The sequence below is a fragment of the Dioscorea cayenensis genome, chromosome 20 (genome assembly GCF_009730915.1).
Source record: "Dioscorea cayenensis subsp. rotundata cultivar TDr96_F1 chromosome 20, TDr96_F1_v2_PseudoChromosome.rev07_lg8_w22 25.fasta, whole genome shotgun sequence".
In the NCBI taxonomy this organism is placed as follows: Eukaryota; Viridiplantae; Streptophyta; class Magnoliopsida; order Dioscoreales; family Dioscoreaceae; genus Dioscorea; species Dioscorea cayenensis.
In genome coordinates, this window is record NC_052490.1 from 31097620 (window position 1) to 31103550 (window position 5931).

A 5931-nucleotide genomic window follows, 5' to 3' on the forward strand; every position below is an offset into this window, starting at 1 on the left:
GATTAGAGATGGAGAAAGATCATGGACCAACGATCACTGCATTGCATCGAGAGAAGTGAGAAGCTTCTACAACATCCTGTACTTTGTTGTTAGCAAGGGATTGGTCAAGGATGAGATTACTCACTCCCATTCTCGCATCATTGAAATAAAGTCGCCGGACCTACCACCGACCACTGTGGTGGCTGCATCCATCGAAGATGACGATACTGGCAAAGGACAGGTAGTAGCACTCCACCAACCCATCGGTTCAATTGATGGTTCCTCGTTGAGAGTGCATGGTGTGTGTGGTTTTGTCGGACACATGGCTTGGCTTGTCACGCAAGCATTGGCCGTAACATCAGGACCCTCCATGCAGACGAACGTTCCAATGACTCATGGCGAGATTCCTCACGTGCCTGGAGACCCACGTGGAGGAGAGTTTGAATTTGAAAAACTTGTTGAAAAACAAGTGGGAATTCAATTAAGCGAATATTGTGGGAAAATTTTTGAAGTCTCAAAAGCCCATGTGATACTTTTGCCTCAAGAGCCCAACTCTATGATCCATGAAAATTCAGAAGGTATGATTTTTGGAAGCCCACTAACAGATTCTCAAATGGGGCAACTTGCTGATGAATCAAGCCCAACAAGTTCTTGTATTTTGACTGATTTAATCAAATGGATGTGTCCAATTTAAAATACTCAGCATCTGGTAGCGGGACTAGCAACAGTACTCAAGTTGTGGCAAGAAGAAGCGAACGTCCTAAAAGACCATTGATCAGGTAGAACGAGAACTCAGGCTACCATAAAGATTAGTTCCGAACAAAAAAGTGGAACAAGATGCCATTTCTTTTGATGTACCAGATTCCAAAAAGACATGCTTGGAGGGTACCGCAAAACGTAGTCTGGACTTTTTGAATCGGCAGACTAATGAGGGAATCTCAGAAATGACGAGATATCATAATTAGTTTTTGGTTCCATCCCCTGCCTTGGGCAGGGCTTCTGTTTTATTTCTCTTATTTTCTTTTGAAATTCCATAAAAAACCGCATTTATTTTTTCCAAAAATCTTAATTATATATGTTGTTATCAAGAATCTTTTTAAATCAATGGTATAGCATTTCAACTAATCAATGCTACACCATCTCACCTATCTTTTTAAATTAAAAATAATAAATTAAGATTTTTTGTATTTTACTGTGATTCTTGTTCATTTCTATTTTTTTAAAACTGTTTTTTTAATTTTTCACTATCTTCTTTAATAATTTATTTCAAAAATAATGAACACTTTTTTGAAGTTAATTTAATAGTTTTATTATTTTATTAGAAGATTATTATTAATATTTCTTCTGATTTATTTATATTGTATATTTTTATTTGTAGTCTTTAATTATATCCATTACACAATACTTTATCTTCACGCTTGAAAAGCTAATTTGTCAAAACAAAAAATAAAACTGCCATAAAATTAACTATATTGTAATTATAAATTTTTAAATTTCATGGATCATGATGCTTAATTGGATTTTTAATCTATTTTAATATATTTTATTTAAATATTATATTCTTTGATTAGTTTATTAGTTTCAAATATTAAGTTGTTAACGTATAAAAATAAAATTTGGAAGCACAAGGTCATCCAATAAATACTATTTATTTAATCAATTAGTGTTTCTTAAATATTTTTATTAAAATTTATATGATTATCACTCTAAAAATATTTACAAGTTGCAATTAATTGAAAATCCATGAGGTTTTTTAAAATTATCAAATATTACAAACAAAATTAAATTTTAAAAAAAAAAATCCTTGCATCTTTGTCTTGCAAAATTATATGAAAAATTGACATGCAAAATTTTATGAAAGTTGCAAGATTCAATTCACCCACAATTTTGGAGTAGTGGCACTTGATATGTATATTTTATATTTTTAAAAATTTTAATTTGTATACAATTAATATAATGTTTAGAAAATTTTATAATTCTTATAAAGTGAAGTGAGCACCACCTTAATATTTGTTCTTGATCCTGCAACTGTTGCCAATCCGTAGTTTCCGCATCTTATTATTTAAAGGAGGTGTTTGGTTTGAATGAGTGGAATGCGAGTTATTACTTATATTGTGTAAACCCTTGTTTGGGTGTGGAGTAATGAGAGTGAGAGAGGTATGATGAAGGAGTGAGGAGGTTATAGAGAAGGAGTCACATTCACTTGAATTTTGAGGGAATTCTTGATTCCTTGACAGTGAAATGACAATACTACCCTTACTTTATTTTAGCCCACTTATTTTTTTTATATTAACCAAATTATAATTAGTTATTTATATTAGTGAATTAGTTGCTTATTATAATATTAACAATAAATTTGGAGATTAATTAATATTAATGGTTAAAAAAGTAATTATTATGGTTCATAATATATTTATTTTAAAATATATTTAAATTAGTAATTAGTTATTTATTATAATTAATTAATTATTAATTAATCATATTAATAAGAAAATTTAAGATTTGGTGACCTATTATAGTTAAATATTTATTTATAATAATCAATTTTTTTTAATACTTAAATATTTTAAAAAATATAATTGTCACAACTCTCATTACTATATATATATATATAAACTACTTCTCCAATCTTTCCAACCAAACATAGTTTTCATTCCTATTACTTTTCCAATCCTCTCATTATCATTAGTCTTCCAACTCCTCTCCATTCCATTCCTTGCAACGCCCCCAAAGTCTTGTATGAATGATTAAATTATTAAATTATTTATTTTACTTATTATTTTAAAGAAGAGTTTATTCAGTTATTACAATGTATTATTTACGATGTCTTTTTCCATACTACAACAAACTGCAGAGTCTTTTGTATGTAAATCTTGATTTGAAGACTCCTAAAATAATAGTACTATGTAAACCAGAATTTTCTCTTGGTATTGAAACATGAGACGGTCACTTGTAAATATTAATTATTTATGGCTTAAAGTGATTTGATACGGGTTGGTTTTAATTTTTAAATAAAAATAATATTCTTATAAACTATGAATGATAAAACTTTTTACTTATTAAAGAATTCATAATCTAACGGTACTTGGTCTTATTACTAAAAACAAGGGTGAAACATTCAAAAGTTTTGAGTTCAAGACTTATTAGAAATAATAATTATAACGGATCATAGATTATGGGTGCAAACTCATAGTCCAATCTTCTTATCTCTAGCTGAGTGTACATAAGGATGGTAATTTGTATTCTACCCGACGGGTATATCTGTACATGTACCCGGTCAAAGAAGGCCGGGTATACCTGTACTCGTACCCGGTCAAAGAGGGTAATACCCTCTTTGACAGGATACGGATACGGGTAAAGATATTACCCGTTATTTTTTGAACGGGTACGGGTCGGGTAAAGGTACCTTACCTGTACCCTTACCCTTACCCCTACCCGTTGAAAAAGGTATGGGTAAAAACCCTGCACCTGCATCTTTACCCTCTCATATATATATATATATATATATATATATATATATATATATATATATATATATATATATATATATATATATATATATATATAATTTTTTGTTAAACTAAACATTTACCCACAATTTACCCATGATCTATTTTCATGGTGATTAATTTGAAAATAATACTTCAAATTTTCTCTTAATATATTATTTTAAATTTTATTTAATTTTTATATTTATATTTGATGAAGTATGATATTATCAAAATTGAATTTTAGATATATATTAAAAATCATAAGTAAATTAAAAAATAAACATTATAAACCAAATATAAAAAATAATATTATAATAATTTATTCTATAAATTATAAGAATATCTTGAAAAATAAGATACTAATAAAAATCAATAACGTATGAGAATTGTAATTTTAAATTTATGGACATGTGTTTAAAGATTGTAATGTAATGTAAAATTAAATTATTATTATTATTATTATTATTTATATTTATATTTAATTCGATAATTTGAATAACGGGTCAGTGAGTATCCTGGGTAAAGATAAGTGTATGATTTTTTTTTATCCTGAAGGGTACAGGTAAGAGTACGAATATAGAATAAGGGTTACTGGTACGGATAAGGGTTTTGGCATACCTTACCCATACTTTACCCATTGTCATCTATGTACGATAATTAAATCTCATCATGTGCGCATTTCTTTGGTATATATAGCGCTTGTCATTTTTTGTAAAAAAAAATAATAATAAAAAGAAAATAATAAAAACAAACTAACAAACTTTTTTGGCTTTATCAATCCAAAAATGATCTTATACAAATGGTTCACGTCCTACCCATGATTATTTGCATAAGATGGGGTAAATAAAGTTCTTCAATTTAAAATTAAAATAATTAAAATTTGGATGGGAGTAAAATCTTTACTTTTGACACCAAAAAATAAAAAACCATTTAGTCAAAGCCGCCGAAAAAGCCATTCAATGCTGAAAGATATTTAAAAAAGCAAGAGTTCCTTATAGACAATGCATGTAAACTTGAAAAATCAACTCGTTTCATTTTCTAAAAATCTTAATCATACATGGTATTATCAAATGGGCCCGGTTTGACTTTACTCCATTGAGAATTGCATACACTAGTCTTCGAGGAATGTGATCCTAATTTTAGGTGCATGATTACTTTCCTCTATTTAAGAATTAATTTGTGGTTTTTACATGGTGTCAATTCATAGTCTTTGCATCTAATTTATTGAAGTTTCATAAGAATGAATACGTCATTAAATTATTTATTATTTTTGTAAAATAAAAGTTTATTCTGTGATTAAAAAGTAATTATTTATAGTTGCATGTGGCTAAACAAAATTGATAAATTTTATAAATCTTTATAATTTCAAGAGAAATAGGGATAAGACACTTAGGATTCAAACCTTGTGAATGAGTTGAAATAGAATAGGGTAATCAACTACCATATGAATAAGTGGTTTAATATTTATTACATTTTTTTTATTTGACTTATGGAAATTTCAAATTTTAATATTTTTAAGCTTTGAAAAATAAACTTTTCCCAAAAAATCAAAAGATATTTAATGTGAAGAATGAATTTAATTTATTTTTTTAATGTGGACAAGTCACAATCCTTATACAATTGAATTAACAGGAATTTAAGCCGCCAATCTTTAACTTAAGAAAGGAAATAAAATACTACTATCTTATTTATTGTAGGGTGGTGATCCTGATTTTATTTTAACAATTATTTTTACTTTTCAAAGAATAAATAAAACATAAAAATATATTAAAGAGAAGATGATTAGAATTGGCAATATAAAATGGTAAGGAATAAGAATACAACATTAGATGGATGGTAAGCTTTTTCATATCAAACGAGAGATTAAAAAATCAACTCTCTCGCACGATATTAAATAATGTAGAAGTTTCTTAAAAACCACTCTAAACATTTATACATTTATACATAATTTTTAGCTACTGCTTGCTTGACTCCTTCCTTAATTATAAACTTTGTAGAATTGCATGCAAGCTAAACCCCATCAGTTAACTGAATAAATGGACTACAAAGTGTGATCTAAATGGACTACAAGGTGTGATCTGGAAATAAAATAGGACTTTCACCGCCAAAATTATGTTGGAAAAAATATGTTTGAGTAAAATTATTATTTTCAATTAGCTAGTTTGAGATAATAAAATTTTAAAGCTAGATAATCTTAACAAGCGGGACAGTATTTGATGTTGAAGAAGGAAATGGTCTTAACAATAAATAAATAAATAAATAAATAAATAAAGTTAAGTACCCACCTTGACATGGCATGTGATGTTGAAGAAGATTAACATTATCGTTAGTTTTGTGTCCTCATTACTCTTGTGGTGGTTTTGATGGTACTATTTTTTACCTTTCTTATAGTTTTTGTATGATAAAAAGTGGATAAACCACATTCATTGAAAGAGAAGGAACAGTACAAAACAAAGACTAA